Raw genomic sequence first — 25026 nt, 5'->3', positions numbered from 1 at the left:
GAAGGAAAAGTTAACTAGAGGGCTCATGGTTTCAGAGGGCTTATTCCATAGAAGGCCAGTTCCAGAGATTCCTCTGGGCTCAAGGGGCTTAATTTGAGGCAGAAGAGTGTAGTGGAGGGAAGCAGCTCACATGATGATCAGGAAGCAGAGAGAGATCTCCACTTGCCACATACAAATATATACCCCAAAGCAGTGCCCCCCAATTCTCCCCTCCTCCAGCCACACCCTACCACTTCAGTTACCACTCAGTTAGTCCCTATCAGGGGGTTAATTCACTGATTGGTTTAAGACTCTCACAATCCAATCTTTTCTTCTCTGAACCTTCTTGCATTGTCTCACATGTGAGCTTTTGGGAGACACCTCATATCCAAACCATACAACAATCACGCAGAAAAATAAAATTGCATTATTTGAACATCAGAAGGAGAAGAAAGAAAGATAGGGGCTAAAAAACATGTTCACAGAGATACTGGCAGAAAACTTTCCAAGACTGAGGAGAAAATATAAATCCAGATCTATGAGGTCCATAAGACAAGAAAAAAGATGAATGCAAAGAGGTTCACATTATAGCACATCATATTCAAATTGTCAAAAGTTAAAGATATTAGCAAGAGAAAAGATAATTAGGAGTCATAGGAAATGCCCATAAACATATCAGTAGACTTCTTAGAGGAAATCTTGCAAACAAGAAGGAAATGAGGTAATATATCAAGTCATGAAAGAAAAAAAAAAAACTGCCAGTAAAACTTACTACACCCAGAAATATTATTTTTTTAAACGAAGTACAATAAAAATTTTATCAATGAAGAAAAGCTGAGAGTTTATCACCAGTAGACTTGCATTACAGAAAAAAAAACCTTCAAGCTTAAGAAAGAAGACACTACTTATTAATGTATAAATATAGGAAAGATGAAGCTTGCTTCATTTAATTGTAAGTTAAATTTAAGTGTCAAATCTAAAACTTATCAATACTCATAACAGTAGAGGATAGATAAATTATATTTCTAGTATAAAGGCAAAATGGAAAACTACTTTAAAAAAAAAAAAACAAGCTATAATAAACCAGGCTGGTGGTACATCCCTCTCATCTCAGTCACTGGGGAAGTTGAGAAAGGAGGTTTACAAGTTCAAGGCCAGCCTCTGAACTTAGAACCACAGCAAATTAGCAAGGTCTTATCTCAAAAATGAAAAAAAAATATGCTGTGGGGGTAGCTCAGTGGTAAAGTGTCCCTGAATTAAATCCATGTACAAAATAAAAAATAGAAAACTACAAAATTTGCTAAGGAATACATGTTCTAAAACTATGTAAAATACATTAAAAATATTTGTAGGAAGAGAGAGTATAAGTAGAAAGTTTATGTATGTGATCAAGATTAAGTTGTTATCAGATTAAATTAATCTACTCTATGTATGTTTTACATAAGCCTCAGAATAACCATATAGAAAGCCTATAAGAGATATTCAAAAGATAAGAAGACATTAACTAAAACATACTACTATGGAAAACCAGCACACCAAAAAAGAGGAAATCAGGAGAGGAAAAAGGAACAAAGGCTTTTCAAGACAACTAGAAAACAATTAGAGCAATAGGAGTCTCTATCTATTGATATATGCCATGGAGTGGCCAAATGAATAAAGAAACAAGACCCAACTATATATAGACTACAGAAGATTCGCCTCAGTTGTAAGGACAAAAGTACTTTGAAAGTGGAGAATGGGAAAGTGGTACTCAATGGAAATGGAAACCAAAAGAGAACAGGTGCAGCTTACTTAGACTTTTAAAAAATGGCAAAAAAATTATGAAAAAAGACAGGGGGTCAATCCATAATAATAAAAGTGTCAATTCAGCTAGAGGATATAGCAACTGTAAATATATGTGTACTTAACACTAGTGTGTGTGTGTATGTGTGTGTGTGTGTGTGTGTGTGTGTGAAGTATTAATAAATCTAAAATAGAAATAGACTGCGAACAATAATGGTAGGAAATGGAAACCCCTGTGTTCAGGAACACAGACATCATTTAAACTGAAAATCAACACAGAAATATTGAGCTACTCTCTGTATCAAATAGATGCAACAGATATTTACAGAATATCCAACAGCTGTAGAATACACATTATTGTAATCAACACAGACAACGTTCTCTGGAACAGAACATATTTTAAGGCACACAATAGCTTTCAGCATATCTCAAAATGTTGAAATTATATCAAGTATCATTTCTGGCCACAAAGGAATAAAACTAGAAATCAGTAAAATGAGGAACACTGGAATCTATACATACATTTAGATTACAACAAATTCTCCTGAGTGGGTTAATGATGAATTCAGAAGAAATTTTAGATTTTCATGAAATAAATGACCATGAAAGTACAACATATCAAAACCTGTAGGAGCCAGCAAATGTACTAAGAAGGAAGTTGATTGCAATAAACCCCTTCCTCAAAAGAATAGAAAGCTTTCAAATGAACATCCCAACAATGCACAAAAAAGAACCAGAAGCAAAAAAAAAAAAAAAAACAACCCCAAATCAGTAGAAGGTAATAAATAATAAATATCAGATAAGAAATAAATGAAATTAAGAAAAAGCATAGACAAGATTAACAACACAAAAGTTGATTTTCAAAAAACAATTGGCAACCTTTATCTGAACTAAGAAAAAAAGAAAACCCAAATAAAATCAGAAACTAAAAGGAGACATGAACATAGTATCTCAGAAACTCAATCATTAAAGGCTATGGTAAACAACTAAAATCAACAAATTGTAAAATCTAGAAGAAATTAATACATTATTGGACACACACACAATCTACCAAGACTGAGTCACAAAAAAAAAAAAAAAAAAAAAAAAAAACCAGAAAATGTACACAGAGCAATGAGTAGTGAGACAGAATCAGCAGAATCAGTCATAAAAATTCCCCTACGAAAGTGGAGTTCAGGATCAGGAGGCTGCACCACTGAATTCCACCAAACTTTAAAGAAGAACTGGTTCTAATTCTTCTCAGACTATTCCAAAAAGTTGAAGGGGAGAAAAATTCTTTGAAACTCATGCCACAAGGTCAGCATTACCCTCATACCTAAACCAAACAAGAACACACACACACACACAAATATGTCATACTGAAGCCTACCAGATCCTTTGATAAGTTTTCAGGTGACAGAAAGAGAGAAAAAGACAGAGAGAAACTGAGAAAAATTCTAAGAGGGAGAGAAGAAGAAACAATTAATAAAGGTAAGAAGGAATGTGAGAGAAAAAGGAGAATTGCTGTGATATACATGGAGACAGTGCTCTCTAATCACAAGTAAGACACATTGCCAGGGCTTCGCCCATTTCAGGTAGAATACACAATCAAGCCCTGTCTATGTCCACTTGTCTCTTTTCTGTTCCCTAAGTCTGAGATTCACTGACTGAAATTATCTATAACATGCTTCTTTGTCTCTAATCATTAGATGAGTACAATCTCCAGCTCACATTTTGATCAGCAGAGGTAAATATTTGCTAATAACTTCCTGAGTGTCTTGATTTGTATCAGAACACAAAAAATTTCACCAACCTGTCTGAACTTATATTAGTTTTTATTTTTTAACTTTTTTTTAGTTTCATAATTTGGGAAAAATAATTTAAAGCCTAAGAATTCAGTAATATTGACTCTTTTTAGAAACTACAACAAAATTTGAGTCTGATTGTTTTACTGGCAATTCAACAGTATATAATGCCACTTTGAAATGAAATGAAAATGCCATGTACATTACATTAATTGTATTGCACCTAACCATATTCAGCACACTTGAATTATAGGGGAAATGCTTTTGAATTGTTACGCATTACAAGAGGTACCTCTGAGTCAATCAAATGTAAATTGACTTCTTTATATGTTTTTCTCCCAATACATACTACAATGAATCATATTTATGTTAATAACTGCATTTAGAAATATTTTGTATTTACATTTTATGTAACACTAGTCACTGAATAGTGAATACTTATATTTTTTAGATATATAGTTATACTTTCAAAATTGGGTCATTATTTAAAGAAACATAATACACTGCAAACTTTAAATATATTTCCTCATAACGGCCATGGCATAAAAATTCTTTGGATGTTTTCACTGACTATTAAGCATGTTAAAACATACTGTTACTGGAGGAACATGAATTTATAAGTGAAGTGCTATTCATTTAATCTCAGCAATATTGCTAATAGTCAAGTAGAGAATAATTTTGGTGAGAACAAGTTCCTTAAACAATATAAGTAATATACATGCCACTTTTACTCTTATGCTATAGTTTCACTCCAAGTTACACAACAGTGTATATCTCTAAAAATTTTTAAATAATATGTTGAAATGACAGGTTATTAAGAAAGCACCATATTTTCACATGGCTAGGACATCTAGCTCAGCTCATAGCAGTAACTGTAAATGGTATGGCATACACTTGCCAAGTTCTCAGTGAACCTGACATGGCATTTACATAAGGAATGCCTTATATCATATTTATAAACATTTGTCTGGTGATTACTTTATGTTACCTTATGAAAACAAGGTCCATTCAGGCAGAAAGTTATTCCTGGCTTCTCTACCAGGAATCTTGGTGTATTCCTCTTGGTGATGATGGGGAGTTTGAATTTTCACAATTGTGTTTGCTAGAAGTCACAGTCCTTCTTCAGCACAGTGTGCTCACTGATTATGAGACAAATCATTGTTCATTCTTTCTTTTATATTCTGTTTCTGTCCCCTCAATCATCATGTGTTGAACATTTAACTTTCAATGAGATGGTATTAGGAAGTATTAAGAGTTGAAGAATTTGGGTAAGTAGGTTGAGCTGAGTTCAGTGGGTGGAGCCAGGATTTTGAGATCAGTGTCCTTATAAGAAAAGTTTACATTTGTGGCCTTGCTGACCTCAAGCAGAAGTTGGCTTCTTCACATACTATCTGGGACTAGGAGATTCAGAACCGAATCTCTTTTCCCTTCCCTCTCCTGGTTACAACTCAATTGAAATATGTGTTAGTGGAACTTAATGAGTGAGTTTTTTGATGTTCACCTACATTCTTTGGCCTTTGTGAGGAACCTTATCAAACATGATGGCTGGCAACCTTGCCAACAAGACAGATCCATGCTCCATGAACTCCCATGTATCCACTGGGCATCTCAACAATCTGGTGGTGAAGAAGTCTGATATGGAAGCGATCTTCTCTAAGTATGGCAAAATTCTGGGTTGCTCTGTCCAGAAGGGCTTTCCCTTCATCCAGTATGTTAATGAGAGAAATACCAGGGCTGCTGTAGCAGGAGAGGATGATTGCTGGCCAGGTTTTAGATCTTAATCTGGCTGCAGAGCTAAAAGGGATCAGAGGAAAAGCAGGTGTGAAACAATCTGCAGCGTAGATGTATGGCTCCTCTTTTGATTTGGACTATGACTTTCAACGTGATTATTGTGACAAGATGTACAGTTACGGAGCACGTGTTCCTCCTCCTCCTCCTCCTCCTCCCCCTCCCCCTCCTCCCCCGGCTTTAGTGCCCACTAAATACCAGCCTGTATCAGAAAACACCTCTGGAAGGGGCAAAAGTGGCTTCAATTCTAAGAGTGGACAGCAGGGATCTTGTTCCAGGTCTGGAAATTTGAAAGGAGATGACCTTCAGGCAATAAGAAGGAGCTGGTCCAAATAAAACAAAACATGGATTCTCTTCTGGAAAGCCTGGAGAAAACTGAAAAGGAGCAGGGCACACAGGCAGTAGAGAAAAAGAATGATGAGTCGGAAGAGGAGGAAAGCAGCCTCTCCCTGAAGACAGATGAAACTAGTGTGTAGATGGAGTCTGAGGGGTGTGCAGAGGACTCTGCTGAGGACCGGGACATACTGGAGGGTGATGATAATGCTGACCAGGGGAAGGACCAGCTGGAGTTGATCAAGGATAATGAAAAAGAGGAGAGGAAAGAGAGGGGGACAGAGACAGCACCAATGGTGAGGATGACTCTTAGCACATAGTGGAGTTTAGAAATCTTATCCCATTATTTCCTCACCTAGACGCTTGTCTAAGATCAAAATTTCACCAGATCCTCTCCCCTAGCATCTTCAGCGCATGCTCACTGTTCTCCCTATCTTTGTCCCTCCTGTGTTCATGAATTCATATGGCCCTGCGCCTAGTCCTATTTTCACTTCCTTTGATGCTCCTAGTAGTTTTGTTAAGTCTTAATCTGTAATTTTTGCTTTTAATTTTTATTCCTCTTTATTACTTAACAATAAAAATGATTTTTATTTTAAAGACACTTGTGAGCTCTCTGCCATGGGTGGATATAACTGGGAAGAAGACTCCCTCTGGGACCTGAACTGGCCTCCACCTTCATAGTGAACTTCTCAGACTCTAGAATTTTAAGAAGTGCAATTCTGTTGTTTAAACCTTGTGGCCTATGGCATTTTTGTTATAGTAGCCTTCACTAAGATATTCATTCATCCAGAAAATGCTTGGTGAATATATCCATGTTCCAAGATCTGTGCTAATTGATGTGTACATTGATCACAATTTTTGAGCTGGAAGGAATAGAAATCAACTCTGCAGGGGAGAGAGAGAGAGGGAGAGGGTGAGGGAGGGAGGGAGGGAGGGAGAGAGAGAGAGAGAGGAAGAAAGGGGGGGGGGGACAGGAGAGGGAAAAAAAAAAGATAAAGTGACCTGGAGATTGTGAACATTTTCTAGACTGAAAGAAATGAATAACTGTGTTTCAGAGAAGTTAGGAAGTAGGCCATTAAATATCAGAAGCTGTGTCTTTAGGCTAGTATCATATCTTCAGAATGGGTACCAATGAGTTTACAGTTTATCCCTCAGCGAGATTCTAACCCTCTTGCCCTGAGGCAGGCATCCACTGCCCCAATACGGAGGTGATGAAAACAGGGTGAACAGGACAGTTGACCAGACTTCTAGACACTAAGGGAAATGGGAGAATATTAAAGAATGAAATATTGATCACAAACTAGGAAAGGGACACTTGCTGAAGATTATATATCCTGAAAGACAGGCATAGTCTTTGCTCCCACAGATCATGTAGGTCAGTAGAAGCAGCCATGGTAGAGAGTAAAAAAGCTAAACTGGGAATATAATTCCCCAGCAGTTTGTTCCTGTGTCCACATGTCTTCATACATGACCTCTTTGCTAGCCCATCTTCTGGTGACTTGTGCTTGATCTGTTTTAGTTGATCATAGTGTAATTGTGCTATTTTGTGTGTGTGTGTGTGTGTGTGTGTATAAAACCGATAGTTTGCTTTCCCTTCGTCCAAGGCTGAAAGCATCCTGTCATTTCCAGAAAACTATAGCTTTGCTGAAGATGGCATGAGATATACAGTCACTGTGCAAAGCTGCATGGAAACCTGGGCAAAAGTAGGAGTAGGAGGAGTCCATTTGTGAAAATGACGTTATGTGGTGCAAATTCACAAAAGGATCAGTGGACACAGTAACATTGTTATGTGGATTCTGCCCGCACGTAGGTCTATGTATGGAAAGTTATGAAACTGCCTGTACTCCTAGGACATTCAACACTGGGAGGAGATTGCTTTTCATCACCCCTTCTTTACATGACACCACTATTAACAATAAAACTGATGAAATGACATGAATAATGACAATTTCCAGAAAGAAGCACAGAAATTGAGGCTTATTGTCTTTAAATTATTGCATACAAATAAAACACATGTATAATAAATAAATTGTAGAAATGAATGTTACTTTGACAAAAAGAAAAAGGGTTAATGCATGTCTGTAAAAGGGATCCAATTATGCATGTGTATTTTTTTGCAGAAATTTATAATGATGTTACTTTCTTTTTCCACCAAGTGTTAATTTCTGCAAATCGGTAAGTATATAACCCAAATTATGATTTTTTCTTTGTTTTCTTATAGATGGGGAAGCCAAATTTGTTAAGCTACCTTGTCATAAACTGAAGAATACTGTTTAATTCTCTCTACCAAAAGTGCTTTTAGCATAAAGCAATGCATACACATTCATACACTACAAACACACAGGCAAACACATACAAATGATTTCCACTTTACAATAAATTACAAAAATTGCCATACTGTTCATGATTTTTTTCCTTTAGCATCGATTCTTGTGACTTTCAAATTTCTCCACAGTCAAACATTTTTGCTAAAGTATCTTCACCAAAAAAATTTATCATTGATTTCAATTTCATTTGTTAGGAATTTCCTAAGCTTTTCTTCAGAAAAAATCAGAGCTAATGATTACATGTTAGTGACCACAGACACAATTTGATTAGTTGTTATGGAAAAAGTGCCTGTTCACTGTGAAAACAGAGTCTTTCAAACATTGCCCTTTTGATTACTTCTGGCAATTTAAGACCAACATCTTCCATCATTTCTCCTGACTTTTTTTTTATTAAAAATTTAATTCTTTTTTGCTATGTTAATGTCCTTTGCCTTATGTTTTATTTTTACACAGTTATTGACCTTTTAAATTATTAATTTAAGCTGAGCTTAAAGAAAGTATTACAAAGTTTCTAGTACAATCATGTATGTGTTATTTAAGGCTGATTCTGGCTCTTTTCACATACTTTTTGTTTGATTATTCTCATTTAAAACTTTTTATCAGAAAGAAGGCAACTCAAAAGATAAAGTTTATGCTGAAGTCAGGCATATATGGAGGTTGGAGATATGAACTATACACAAAAGGAGATCTGAGAATCTGAAACATTAAAATTCATCCTGAAAAGAAATGTATGTAGTGGAATCCTGGGTGTTTTAGAAAAACTAAATATTCGGTAATTTTCTAGAATACTGTCTTTGTAGTATGTAACATTTACTCAGTGAGAAATCAAAGGTTGTTCTAATGATATATCTATGTAGTCCCCAGATTACAATGGCTCTACTAATGATTTTAGACTTTGGAATGGTGCAAAAGCAGAAGCCATCCAGAAGAAGCACGTTTCAGAACATTGTACTCCCGGTGTATGAGAACCAGCAACAAGATCTCCCTGAGATCAAAGAAAGAAGCAAGCAGCTCTAGAAGTTCAGAGTACAATGTATTGGGGACTTACTCACAGAAGCATGGTCCTGGGCATCTGCAAAATCAGTAGATCCCTGTGATTTGAGTTGAAAGGAGGGGGCTTACAAACAGTGCATACAATAGTGACTTTGTCCAGGTCAGAATATACCTGGCTTAAGTCAAGCTAATATCAAGGATGGCAGGCTCACACTCCTGGCACTGACAGCACACAGTCTAGCAGTAAAGCCCCACATACCACGATCATTGTTTTGTTTACTTAGCATACACTGTGGAACTATGAAGGGAAATTGGGTCAGGGTTACTCAGGTCAATCATGACAGTTATGACAACATGGCTTCAGTGAAGTCAAGCCGCATCCCCGTAAAAGTGTACTTCAAATTTTGAACTTTGGTCTTTTCCTGGGCTAGATATATGCAAAACAATATTTTCCATGGTACAGAGTAACAGCAATGAGCTACAATTCCCTGCTAGCTAAATGACCATGAGGGCAAATAACCAATAACCTACAGGGATCACTTCGTTGCTAAGTTATCACATTCAGTAGGTTAGGTCCATTAAATGCATTTTAATGCTATATTTTCAACTTATGGTGCATTTATCAGGATGTAAATCCATTGTAAGTTAGGCAGCTTCTGTGTGTATGAAGATAGATAAGCATGTTTATTTATATTGTCTTATGAACTTAAACTCTATAGAAACTATAACACTTGTGTAGTATCGCACCAACAAAACCTTATTTTTTGGAAAACTATTTTATCACTGCCATGCTAAATACCTCTTCTGATTTTTAAATCATCATCATTATTATTTTAAAATTCTCTATTGACAATGAACTCCCATTTCTGATAATCAGGATTCTCACCTTCTATCCTCCATGCATTACTGTTAGGGTGCAGTAAATCATGTCCTCCTTAACTTTTATTTTTTAAGCTAGATAGAATTTTTTAATTAAACTTTAAGATCATTTTCCATTGGTGTACAGATATGAGAAATCACACAAAGGGACTCCTTAAAATCTTAAAATGGTGCTAACTTGAAAACTATGCTACAATATCATAACACTGATGCAAACATTGACACAATTGATCAATGTATTCAGACTTTTCCAGATTTACTTGTACTCATTTGTGTGTGTGTGTGTGTGCATGTATGTATGTGTAACTCTATGAAATTTTATCACATGGGTATTTTTGTGTATCTACCAGAAGAGTTAAGCTGTGAACAATCTCGTCACAATGAGGACCAGTTTCTCTAGAAACTCTTTGTCACCACACATTCCTTACCAACTTCTTCGTTCCACTCTGTGCCTATGTTTACCAACCACAAATCCAGTTTTCACTTTGTAATTGTATTATTTTAAGAATGGTATTGCTTAATCTAAAGTAATGTTATGTTTCATTCTCACTAATAACAAAATTAATTTGTCTAAATGAACTTTGACATCAGGAAACTCTGGGTTAAATATGAGAGTTTGCCTATCTTACCCAAGGAACATTGATTTATTTTTAAAATTATTTATTTCTTGATTATGGAACATCCATTATATGAAGTTTCATAGCAACAAATAAAATACACGTGTACTTGATAAATAAATTCCATTACTTATGTGGTGAGTTTCTCTTAAACGAAAAATTGCTAATTGACACATTGGTGAAAAATTGTATATTATATAAGGTACATTTTCAAGTTATTACAAGGAATTTGCTCTTCACTTTAAGAGACAATGGATTATTTAAAAGCAATATGGAAGAACACTTATAATAATTCTTTGCAAGAACACCTTCATGTTAGGGAAAAAATATTGAAACTTTGTGTTTAATTTTTAGAGGTTAAAAAAAACCTGATATATGGTATGAATTTTCTTTCCTTCATTTCAATAGTATCTGATTTGGACATCCAAAAATCTATCCCCTCTATTAGATTTTTTTTAGCCTAACATGTTGTTAAAAGTAATTTTTTATAAGATACTGCCAGTGTTCCCATAAGAAGTGGCAGGTGGTCAAAGCCAAGCAGCACAATGTGGTTTATGTGGTGGGAGCTATTAAGGAATCTGCCATTTATTATATGCTTAAAAAAAGTAAATATTTTAAATCAACAGATTGTATCAACGAACACTTACTAATAAGTAGGAAACACAGTGGCCTTCATTATATTAATTATTACTTCAGCATTTAATTTCAGAATTTATGTGAAGTGGATAAAAGGAACTTTAAAATGAAGTGCAAGATTAACATCAATGATGAATTGGGATTTAAGCTTAAATGTGGCCCTCTTTCCAACTACACTCTTCCTAGTGAAAATTTTCTTTTTTCTCCTAAACACCAGAACACTAATTAACCTTATTACACTGCAACACAAATAACTGGGACAATATAATGGATCAGCTAAATACTCTTAATAATTTAAAAATACAAATCATTCTAATAATCAGTTGACATACTTAGGAAGCAAGAATTATAATTAAAATGTGACATTAATTAGTGTGGGAGATGTGAGGGAAAATGAAAGATTATAAACTAGCTTTGTTAATAAAATTGTGTGGCCTTTAGAAAGTTATAATATCTCTCTGGATCTCATATTTGCAACCTATAAAATAAAATTGAATGGTAAAATAATTTATCATTGTAATAAATATAAAGCCCCTAAAACAGAGAAGTGTCTGGTGGGAATGAAATAGCTGCCTAAGTTTGAATTGTATAACATAGTAGAAGACAAAGCTAAAATATATTTTAATAGTTATAAACTAACTTACACACTAAAAAAAAATGAAATAATAGCGTATACAACCAACTGCCTAAAAGAAGGAATCTTGAATGCTTCTAATTTAATTTCAATGAAATTTTAAAACCTAAAGATATAATTTGCTGTGTGTCAGATGTTATTCCATTGGAAAATTTAACAGGAAATTTACTCTCAAACAGGTCAGTATGAACAATAGAGAAAAATAATAATCATATTGTTTACACTTTTGTTGTCTTTAAGACAGAACTCAGTGTACTTATATTTGAAGAAAGGAAAATAAAATTAGAATAGTTTTATTTTTTTACACCCCTATAAAAATAGCTGAGACTGGATGATTTATAAAAACAGAAATTTATTTATTTTTTCATAATTCTAAGTACTGGGAAGTCTGAGATCAAGGCACTAGCAGTTTCAGTTTTCTGGTAACAACTCCTCTCTGCTTTCAAGATGGCGCCCTGTTGCTGAATTTCCAGAGGGTAGGAATGCTATGTCCCTATCCGGCAGAAAAGTGGAAGGGAAAACAAACTGAAGTCTATGAAAACTGTTTTAAAAGGCCTTAATCCCACTCACCAGGAAAATCCCTGATCACCTTTTATAGATCCCACCTCTTAACATTGTCACACTGGCAACACCACAATGTTGAAGAGGAAAAATTCAACTCATGGCAGAAGAGGACACTATAGGAGAAGAAAAAGGAGAAAAGGATTTGAGAAAAATCTTCATAGCTTCTTATATTTTGCAGTTAACATTTGTTATTCTTTTCTGTCATTTTTATAAATAACAACCCAGTTTTAAAAACTCAGTTGGCATTTTTTATATGGTTATGATTTCCTTTTTGTCTCTGACAACAATACGTTCACACAAAATGTTATTTAAATTTACTGAAGAAACACAGTTAGCACTGGTCACAATTGTGTTTGTGAGAATCCTCAAATAAACAAAAGGTGGGATTTGGCAAATCTTTTCAAACCACATGTATTAGACCCAAAAGAAAAATCACAGCATTCCTAAAATATTTAGTTATCTTATATTGTTCAAATTTTACTATTCTCTTAAAAATCACACACCAAACTTTCCAATCAAGGCTAATCCTTTTATTGTTGTTACCACATATGAAGTAATACTACTTGTGATTTGGTACATCTGAAAATCTTGAAGCACATTTTCTCCTTGAACTACAAAAGTTGGAAAAAAATTGAACTAACTTATTGAGTACAATACTATGTATAAGAAGGCAAGGATCAATCAGCAAAATAAAATACCAGATGTTTTTCTAAATAATAATGCTATATGTAATAAAACTTCAACTTTTTTGGATTCTTAATTTGGCATTTCATTTAGCATTTATTTAGTCTGTTTTCAGGCTCTATTTGTTGTGGCATATCTTGTCTTCATTTCAATTTTATGAACTGAGTAGCTTAGTAAGTTAAAATAGCTTTCTTTACACTTATGACTATGATCTATATGATCACATAATAAATTAAAGATGTGAAATAAAAGTTTTTTTTCTTTTGCACTTCAGGATTTTAGCATAGATATACAAGGAAAGAATGAAGGAAAAGTTATAAATCATTGTTTATAGACAGATAGAAGCATAATTGTGTTTTTCTTTCCTTTGAAGAAGGAAAATGTAAGCTTTTCTTCTTTAAATATTGCTTTTCTTTATTATAAGAAGTTCATCTCATTTCCTTTGTGTATCTTTTCTGTATTCACGAGATATTTAAAAAATATGGTACTATGATTATACTAAATTTGTCTTTAATAAATAAATACAAATCCACCATATACTCGCTTAATCTAAAATGCAACTTTTTTGGTTACATCCTTTGATTATAATACATAGTGTGTGAATAAGTGTTTCTTCGTAAAAGTAGCAAGCACCCTAATTAGTGGGCAAGATATTCATAATCACACTATGAGGATTAAAAGTAATAAGAAAGTGGATGGTAGCTTAATTTATGTGATAGAATGTACCAGAAGATTAGAAAGTTTGTGAGAGAGGATCATAGTTCTATTTTAGACCTGTGTGGAAAGTATATTTTGGGAACATTTCTATAGAGGGATATAATTCTCTGTGTAGTGTATTCCTGGTCCTATAGGGGAAAAGATAGAAATGCAAACGAAAACCATTAACATAATGGTGGAAATTTAAACTATGGAAGTAGATAAGAGTGCCAAGGGATAAAATTCATAGGAAGATAAAGAACTCTAATGAAATGATGTATTTTAAAAATCTCATTAAAAACACTTAAAAGTAATGCCATCAAGATGGAAGAATAGGAAGCCCCATGCCTAATTACTCATCGGAAATACCAATTTAATAACAATACAGACTAAAATATTATTTTTTGAGAAATCAAGAATCCAGTTAAGAAGCTTCAGTAACAGACTAAAATATTTTTATGAGAAGTCAAGAATCCAGTTAAAAAGTTTTAGTACTGCCGATGAGCATAAAACCACACTGAAATGGGCAAGAAGAACAAATTTACTTCCCCTTTGTCAACTCCTCAGCCAAGCATGAAAATCTCAAGACTGTGAGAGATCAGTTTGCCTGTGACTTATTCCTTGGGGGTGAGAAAACGGAGTGTGTGTCCAACATCCCTGAACATCAGGTGTGCTGCCCAAGGGACCCTTCTGTCTCACCTCATTTGAAACACTGATGAAACCTGAGTTGTTTGGATTCTCAAGGGCAGTTAGAAACAAGAAGAGGGGTAAGCAGCTTCCTGTATCCAGAAAGGCTCTATGAGATTGGAAGGAGACACATAACTCAAGACATCTCTCTAGGAAGGGTTAGAAGTGTGGAGCACTCCTTCAACATCCTGGCCTGCAGGATAGCAGTCAGACACCAGAAAGTGCAAGAGATTACAAGCTTTGAAAATGCAAAACCAGTGATGATAAAGACCCTCTAATTAGGAACATACAGGTAGAAATCCTGAGACATCAGATCTATATAAAAGGTTTGAGAAGCTTCTGGAATCTCTAGCTAGACTGATTGGTAAAGTTCTTTCTCTGTCAAATTCAGTCTAGAAAGACTAGGAGAAGTGACTATTTCTCCAAACACACTGATGTTAATTTTATGATATTAAAAAAAAAAAAAAAGATTAGGAGTGTATGACCCACTCAACTGATAAAAATAAATATCCAATAAATTACCATAAATGAATGAAAATCTAGAAATTACTTAGCAAAGAATTGAAAATAATCTCCTTAAAACTTCGGTTAGTTACAAAAGAATACTGATGGACAAATTAAATCGGAAAAATATCAAATGAATTATAAAAAAAATAGTGACAAATAGTTACAAGCTATAAAAAATGGGAAACAGATATTGAGAAGTAGAGTACAATAATAAAACTGAAAAAATTCAACAGGAGTGTTCAATATGAGACTTGGCAAAGCATAAGAAAAGATCAGCTACTTTGAAGCTAGGTCACTTGAAATCACTCAGGGATGAAGGCCGGGGTCAAAGTCATGAAACAAAGTATAATCCTGAGGTACTTATGAGACCCTCTAAAGCAAACCATTTTATTTAATATCCAAGTCACAGGAGAAGAGAGAGAAAAATAGGGAAGAACCCATATTTAAAGAAATTATGTCTAAAGCTCCCATACTGAAGAATTGGACATCCAGACTTATGGAAGCCCAGTGAACCCAAAGAGAATAAACCTAAAGTTGTCTACACTGAAACACTTTAGGGTCATATTATCAAATCAAAGACAAAGAAAGAATTTTGAGAGTCAAAGAGGAAAGAACTTGTCATGCACAAGACAGCCCTTACAAGACAATCAGCAGGTTTCTCAGTAGAAATTCAACAGGTAAGAAAAAGGTGGATTATTTATCCAAAATACTGAAAAAAAAGAAAGAACATAAAATGAAGCAAACAGAAAATGCTGCTAAATGCTGCTAATATTATCCCCAGAACAACTGTCTTTTAAATTTGAAGAAGAAACAAGACATAACCAGGAAATAATACCAAAGGAACTTATCACCGAGACATACCTGATCAAAACGATTGTAATTGAAGTTGTAGATGTTTAAATAAAGAATAATTAGCAACAATATGAAAGGCAATGAAAGCATGAAAATCACTGGTGGAAGTAAAAATACATGCAAATACTGAATACTGCAAAATTGTAAGGATGCTTGTAAAGCACTTCAATTCTAGCATAAAAATCAACAGTATTACAAATTGTTATACCCTCCAAAAGATGATGGTGCACAGCATAAAAGAATGTAAATTGTGATCCCAACAACATTAAATGTGTATGTGTGTGCATGTGTGTGTCTGTGTAGGGAGGTAAGAGTGTTGAGTCTGTAGACATGATTAAAGTTAAATGATCCCCTTACAATAGACTATTATAACTTGAAGATGTTTTATGTAAGCTTCATAGTAACCACAAATTTAATATCCATAAAATACTCACACAAGGAAAAGAAAATTAATGAATCAAAGTACATCAGTTAAAAAAATAAAGAAAAAAAATCAAGGAATCATGAAGACAGGCAGTAAGAGAGGAAAAGAGAAAAAAATAACTAAGATCTACAAAAAAAATTACTAAAATGTTAATCTTTTCTTATGAATAATTACTTCCAAAATAGATTAGATTCCCCCAAAAAATCACATGGCATGGCTAAATTGATGATGAAGAAGAAAAGATAAAAAACACAACTATATACTTTGTAAAGGCGACTCACTCTAAATTTAAGGACACACATAGATGAAAGTGAAGGGACAAAAAACATTATCAAAAGAGACAAAGAGTGTCATTACAGATGAGGAAAGGGTAAACTGATGAGGAAGATTCAATAATTATAAAAATACATACCCACCCAACATCAGAATGCTTAAATATCATATAAACAAAAATTCTCAGAAATTTACCGAGTCATTTGCTGACAGACACCTAGGTTGATTCCATATCTAGGCTATTGTGAATTATGCTGTTATAAACATGAATATGCAGTAGGACTAGAGTATGCTGACTAGTTCTTTGGGTTGTGGTGTATATACAAAGTGGATTTTTATTCAGCCATAAAGAAGAATGCAACTGTCATTGGTGAGAAAATGGATGGGATTGGGGAACATGATGCTGAGATTAGTCAGACTCAGAAAGTCAAGGATCACATACGTGTTTATTTCCTCTAATATGTGGAAGCTAAAGAGAAAAAAAAGAAAGAAAGAAAATGGGACTTATGAAAATATAAGAGAGACCAGACTAAAGATAGGGGATGATGGAAAAGATAAAGGGAGAGAAGGTGGTGTTCATCAAATGAACAAATACGTATTGTGCAGGTAAGAATACACAGCAGTGTATATTTATGTGAATATGTATAATAGCAGTGGATATGTGTAATTTTAATGCAACAAAAGAGTAAACATACAAACAAAAAAATTAAAGAAATACAGGAAGTATTAGACAACAATACAATGATAGAAGGAATCTTTAATCCCCAGTTTTAACAGTGGATGACCCTATATTCAGACAGATCAGCAAACAATGAACTTGAATAAAACTATAGAAAAAATGAACCAAGCAGACACATACAGAACATGAGAGCCAACAGCAGCAGAACATACATTCTTCTCCAACACACACACAATGTTCTCCCATAGAGGTCTCATTAGGTCATAATGAGACCTATTTTAATGAGACCATGTCTTGACAAATTTCAGATATTATATGAAATATCTTTTCTGGCCACAGTGAAGTACACTGTAAAAAAAAGGAAGAAAGAAAGGAAGAAAACAGAAATACTCTCAAATATGAGGAAATTGAAAAATATTATCTTCAACAAGTATATCAAAGAGGAAATCAAAAGGGAATATAGAAAATATCTTTTAAAAGTGCAATATACCAAAAGTATGAGATGCTAATTTCAGTAGAAAAAACCTTACAGGAATACACACCTATATTAAGGAAAAAATATTTTTAATGAATGAACACACATTATACCTCAAAGAAATTGAACAAATCAAGCCCACATTTAGCAGAAATAAATAATAAATATTATATAAAAATTAAACAAAACATGTACAAAAACAGCAATAGAAGACATGAATGAAATTAATAAGGTTTGTTTTTTGTAAAGATAAAATTGATAAACCTTTCTGGAAGTAATTGAGAAAAAAGAAAGAATGCTCAAATAGATAAAATTAGATATGAAAGGGGAAAACTTACAAGTGATACTGCAAAACAGATTATAAGAAGCCCTTGATAAATTCTTAGAAACTTATAATCTATCAGAACTGAGTCATGAAGAAAGAAAACATCTGAATAGACCAATTAAAAAGTAAATGAATTGAATCAGAAACAGTAACAAACTAATTGCCATGGCACAAGTAATTCCAGCAACTTGGGAAGCTGAGGCAGGAGAATTGAAAGTTCAAGGCCAGCCTCTCTGAAACTTAGCAAGACCCTGACTCAAACTAAAAAAATAAAAAGGGTTGGGGATGCGGCTCAGTATCCTGGGTGCAATCCCTGGGAATAAAACAAAACAACAACAAAGTCACCATAAAGAAATATCTATGAACTGGTGGTTTCAGTGGTGATTTCTACCCACCATGTAAAGAAGAATTAATACCAACTATTTCTCTTAATATCTTCCAAAATATTGAACAGGTAGAAACAATCTCAACTCTTTATGGGGTAAGGTTTTCCTTGAGATCAAAGTCAGGCTTAATTCTGTGAGAATTGAAACTGTAGTTCAATGTCTTTTATGAACACAGAGGCAAGAAACCTCAACAAAATACTAGCAAACAGAATTCAATGGCACATTAAAATTGTCATGAAACATTAGCAAGAGGGACTTATCCAAGTGATACAAAGATGGTTCAACATACTCAACCAATTAACATGAAACATAACCTTAGCAGAATTACATATTAAAAATCACATGATCATCTCAATAGGTGCAGAAAAATAATTTCAAAATGTTCAACACCATTTTATGATATAACTTCTCAACAAATTAGGTATAGAAGGAATTTATCTCAATATAATAAAAGCTTTATACGAAAGCCCACCACTAAAATCATACACAATGGTGAAAAATCAAAAGCCTTTTCTCTAGAATCAGAAACAAGGCAAGAATGCCCAATTTCACCACTTGTATTCAGCATAGTAGTGGAAGTTCTAGCCAGAGTAATTAAAAAGAAAATTAAGAGTCATTAAAATAGGAAAGAAATAATTATTTTTTCTATGTGCAGATGATATGATCATATATGTAGAAACACCTGAAGACTGCATCATAAAAAACTGTTCAAATTAATAAACAAATTCACTAAAATCAGAGTATATAAAATTAACACAAATTAGTTTTTTTTTGTGTGTGTGTGTAGAGTAACAATGAAATACCTAAAACATTAAGAAAATATCCTATTTACAATGGCATCAAAAGAACAGAATATAGGGGGATAAAGTTAAGAAGGCAAAAAGGTCATATATTGGAAATTACGAAATATAGATAAAAAATCAAAAAAGAAACCAATAAATGAAAAGACATCTTGTGTTCACGAATAGAACACTTAATATTGTTAAGGTATCCACACTGTCCTAAGCAATCTAGATTCAGTACAATACCCTCTCAAAACCACAAAATCATTTTATATGAATAAAATATTTCTTAAAATTCAAAAGAAACTACAAAAGACTCTAGATAGCAGAAGCAATCTTAACAAAGTAAAACAAAGCTAGAGGCATAACATTTCCTGATTTCAAAATTTATTACAAGACTATAGTAACTAAAAATAGTAGGATACTGCCATAAAAGAGATATATAGACCAATGGAAAAGAATAGAAAGCCCAAAGATAAACATTTGCATTCATACTCCACTGTTCTTGGACAAAGGTGCCATCATGCGCAATGTAGGATGAATACTTTATTTAACAAACAGTTTTGGAAAAACAGGATATCTGCATACAAAAGAATTAAATTTGAACCTTATCTCACACTGTATACAAAAATAAACTCCAAGTGGATGATATGTAAGCTTAAAAATAAGAGCTAAAAATATAAAACTTTTGGAATAAAATGGGAGTAAAGTTTCCTGACGTTGGTCTGGGCAAATAATTCTTGTAATGACATGAAAAACAGGAAAACAAATCAAAAACAGACAAATGTGACTATATCAAACTAAAAAGCTTCTGCACAAAAAAATAATAATCAATCTATAGGGTAAAACAACAACCTAGGGAGTTGTAGAAATTCTTTTCCAACAGTATACCTCATAAAGAGTTAATGTAAAAAATTGTTAAGAAATTTTTAAAATTAAATAGCTGGAAAAAAAGTAACTTGTTTAAAATTGGCAAATAGTAGCAGAGAGTATAGAGTTTTCCAAAGACCTACAGCCAACAGGTATATGAGGATATTCAATAATAATCAGGGAAATACAACTCAGCATCACTATAGATACCACCTCACACCACTATTGATGGGAATGCAAAATGACACAGCTGCTTTGATAAACAGTATGAAAATCCCTTATCAAATAAAAAATAGAACTAATTTCTGATCCATCAATCCTACTATATATTCTAAATATAAATTCATTAACATAGATGTATATATATATATATATATATATATATATATCCTAGATATAATTATATATCCTAGATACATATCCAAAAGAATTGGATTTAGGATGGCAAAGACATATCTGTACTATCTTGATCATTGCAGCATTACTCAAAATAGGTAAAGATACAGAGACAACTTGTGTTCCTTGATAGATGGACAAAGGGGTCCATATATACATGAAATATTATTCAGTCTTAATAAAAGAAGATAGTCATATGTGACAACCTGGGTAGACCCAGAAGTTATTATGGTAAATAAACTAATTACAGAAGAATGAATGCTGCTTGATTTCATTTATACAAGGTACATACTACATCAAACTCTTAGAAACAGAGAATAGTGGTGACTAGGGGCTGGTGGAGGGGGAGATATGAGATGCTGTTCCATGGGTATAAAGTTTTATCCTTGCAAAAGGAATAACTAAGAGTCATTATCTTGATTAGAAAACTATAAATGAACTCTAAATACCTAGGGAGAGGCTTCAATATTCCCAGAATAAGGTCAATCTTGTGACAGGGCATGTTCTCTCTTATGGTCCCATTAAGGCTATACACGAATGACTTACAATAAAAATGTCTCTGATTTTGAACACGGGACTTCTGAGCCAGTAACTCTTCCTTCCATTGATGCCACTTGTCCCTTTTGATCCCTGCTGTTACTTAGCAGGGGGCAGGGAGAATAGTCCCTGGAAAATGGCTTTAACTCCAGAGGACCACTGTTGAAACTCCCCTCATACTATCCTGCCAGGAGGGCTTCCATTGTTATCATACAGCATCTCTGACCTTACATTTTTCCGAGTGAAGTCATTGCCAAAAGGGGCCTATTTCAGTCTTGTGAATGTGATTGTGTAGTTGAGTCTATTGCCACCCAAAATGAATCTTTGAAGTAGCATCAGGTGTGGGCTAGACACAACCAAATATGACCACTGCACAATGCACTTAGGAAAAATAGATTGGGGGCTTTAATATGACACGGATTCATCAATGGGGATAAATTCATTTAAATTAATTGGTAAAATTATGTAGTATGTGGCAAAATATATGTATTCCCATTTTTAATATTCAGGAGAAACTAGAGTGAGTCAACTTTTATGAGAAGAAATGGTGTCTGAGGTCTCAGGACCCTGAGACTGGCGTAAGCAGTAATTCAGCCATAGCTTAGTTGGAAGATATAATGCTGCCATTGGAAGGTCATTGATTCCGTAATGTATAACAGAATTGTTACTGAAATAACATAAACAAGCAACACTTCATTTTAGGTTGGTATTTAAAGGTCTGTATTTCATTATTATTCTATAATAATAATATATTTACACATATCATGCACTGATTTAACAGTCAAAAATTAAATACTACCAGGTAAACAAATTACACGTCAAATTATTTTCAAAAATAAAATTTCTCTGAATTCCTGTTTATATTTTGAAGTATGATTTTAGGTATCTTTAATTAATTTAAATCATTTCTGGAAAATTTCATCAATTACATTTTTGATTTTTTTAATACGTAAGTATTTACTTCTCCATTATCATTTCTTACAGAATGGTGCTATTATGAAAATGTATGAACCTCCAATGATACATCACAATCAGGAAAAGTCCAGAGGACAACTGTTAAAAAAACACCCCTCATACTATCCTGCTGGGAAGGCTTCCATTGGTATCATATAGCATCTCTAATTTACATTAAGGTTCATTCTTGGTCTTGAAAATTCTATGAATTTGGACAATTATATGATAATATATGTCCATCATTACAGTATCATACAGAATGTTATTATTTCCCTGAAAACCTCTGTGTTCTGCTGGTTCATCTCTTCCCACTGAGATCCCTGGCAACCATTAATTGCGTTCATACAGCACGTAACTTTATCAGATTTACGGTTCTTCATGTCTTTAACAGCTGGGTACTTCCTTTCTTTTCAAGGCTGAATTATATCCCATTGTCTGGAGGAGCCACATTTTATCACCTCAGCTACAGAAGAACCTCTCAGTTACTTACAAGTTGTGAAATTATAGATGTAACTAATATAAACATTCACATGCATATTCTTGGGTGAGTATAAGTTTTCAATACTTTTCTATAAAAAAGGAATACAATTGCTAGATCATATTTAATTATATTAAAAATTGCTACACTGTCTTTGAAAGTAGTTTAACTCGTTTTATTACTGCTGGCAGTGAAAATGAATTCACATTTCTCCATACCCTCGCCAGCCTTTGGTGTTCTCAGTGTACTGGATTTTGCCATTCTAATAGATATGTAGTAGTATCCCTGCTTTTTTAAAATGCATGTCCCTGACAACATATTTTCATATCATTATTTTCCTTCTGTATGTCATTTTTAATGAGATAACTATTGAGGCATTTTTCACATTGTTTTAATCAATTAGCTTGTTTTCTTATTTTCAGTTATAGGAGTTCTTTGTATATTATATATGCCAGTCCTTTGTCAGATATGCTTTTTGCAAATTTGCTCTCCCAGTTTGGCTTGTCTTTTCATCCTCTCAATACTGACACTTACAAAGCAGAACTTTTAATATTAATGAAATCCAGGTTATCAATTTATTTATCTTTATCAGAAGTGTTTTGGTTATTGTAGCTAAAATGTAATCACCATACCCAAGATTGCCTAGGTTCTATGTTTTCTCTTCTCATCTTTTAGGAGTTTGATATTTTGTCTTTTACATTTAGGTCTATCATGCAATTTTTAGAGTGTGTGTACATGTGTGTGTGTGCGTGCGCACGCAAGTCCACATGCACATGCACATGCAGGTTATGAGGTCTGTATCTAGATTCCTTTTTATGTTTTTTTTTTTTAACCAGTAGATTTCAAAGGAATTCACCACAATTTGTTGAAAAGAACATCTTGACTATATTATATTTTCTCCTTTGTCAAAGATCAAAGATCAGTTGGCTATATTTACGTGGGTCTGTTTCTGGGATCTTTGTTCTATCCTACTGATCAATTGGTCTATTTTTTTCATCACAATTGCACTGTTCTGATTTCTGTAGCTTTATGGCATGTCGTGAAGTTGGGTAGCATCATTCAATTTTTCTTTCCCTTCTGTACAAGTTGGCTATTCTGAGTCTTTTACTTCCCTAAAAAATTAGAGAATAACTTTTGAAGTATCCCAAAAGTAACTTGCTAGGATTTTAATTGGTACTGAATCGAATCTATGGATTATTTTGGGAAGAAATAACATCTCACTATATTGGGTCTTATCACAGACATGGGCTATCTCTCTATTTATTTAGCACCGTGACTTTCTTTGTCAGAGATTTATAATTTCCTTCATATATATTTTGTATTTTTTGTAAGACTATAACCAAGTATTTCATCTTACTGAATACTAATGTAAATGGCATTGAATTCAAATTCTACTTTTTCATTGCTGGCATGTAATAAAGTAATTGTCTGAGTATATTAACTCTGGACAATACCACCTTATTATAATGACTTATTAGACCCAGGAGTTTTTCTTGTAGGATTGTTCATATTTTCTACATAAATATTTGTGGCACTTGTGAACAAAGATAATTTTATTTCTTCTTTCCCAATCAGAACTTCATTTGTTTGGGGGATTCTGTTTGTTCCTTTCTTTGTATTTCCTAGGATTTCTGGTATGATGTTGCAAAGGTCGGTTAGAGAGACCATCCTTGCCCTGTTCCTGATCTCAGAGGGAAAGTTTCTATATTTTCACCATTAAGTATGGGTTAGCTGTAAATTTTTTTGTAGATGTTCTTCATCAATTTAATGAAGTTTTTCTTTATACCAAGGTTTTACTCAGAGTTTTCATCATGAAGGGGTGTTGTACTCTGTCAAATGCCTTTTCTGCATATAATGATATAATTATATGATGTTTATTTTTAGCCTGTTGACATGATGGATTACATTTACTAATTTTCAAATGTTGAAATAGTCTTGTATACTTGGGATAAATCCCACTTGATTGTTTTATATGCTATTTTAAGTGTTATTTAATTTAATCTGCTCATAATTTTTTGAGAATGTTTGCATCTGTGTTCATGAGAGATATTGCCATTTATTTTTCTTTCCTTATAATGTCTTCTTCCAGTTTTGATTTTACATTAGTGATGATCTCATGGAGTGAGTTGGGAAGAAGTCCTCTGCTGCCATCCCCTGAATGAGACTGTAGAGTACTGGTATTAATTTCTTCCTTTATTATTGAGGTTTGGTAGAATTCAATATGAATTCATCTGGGACTAGTGGTTTCTGTTTTGGCACAGTGTTAATTATTAATTCTATTCACTTATAAACATAGGACTATTTAGATTATCTATTACTTCTTGTGTGAGTTTTGACACATTTATGTCTTTCAAAGAACTAGTTTGTTGAAATGAGTTTATCAAATTTGCAGGCCTAGAGTTGTTCATAATATATTTTTATTTTTATTTTTATTTCTTTGTACTTTGTAAGGATGTTCTTTTTTCATTTCTAAATATTAGTAATGTTTGTCATCTCTTTCTTACTTAGCTTGACTGGAGAGCTACTGACTTTATTGATATTTTGAAAGAATCAGATTTTTCTTTTAGTTTTCACTATTGATTCTTATTTTCAATTTCATGGATTTCAACCTAATTTGGATCTAATTTGTTCATATTTTTCTAATTCCCCAAGTTAGAAACATAGATCATTAATTTTAGATCTTTCTTCTTAGTATTATATACATT

The 25026-nt window shown here is 33.4% G+C and overlaps 1 pseudogene; it reads left to right on the top strand.

Moving 5' to 3' along the window:
* Window positions 1-5077: 5077 nt before the first annotated feature.
* Window positions 5078-5979, top strand: LOC124086580 (heterogeneous nuclear ribonucleoproteins C1/C2-like; annotated as a pseudogene).
* The last annotated feature ends 19047 nt before the right edge of the window (window positions 5980-25026 follow it).

Source organism: Marmota monax, unplaced genomic scaffold (genome assembly GCF_021218885.2).
Source record: "Marmota monax isolate L192 unplaced genomic scaffold, Marmota_monax_Labrador192_F-V1.1 WCK01_AAM20220418_F8-fsc00024, whole genome shotgun sequence".
Classification (NCBI taxonomy): domain Eukaryota; kingdom Metazoa; phylum Chordata; class Mammalia; order Rodentia; family Sciuridae; genus Marmota; species Marmota monax.
Note: the sequence above shows the minus strand (reverse complement) of the source record. Positions and strands in the feature narration are given on the sequence as shown.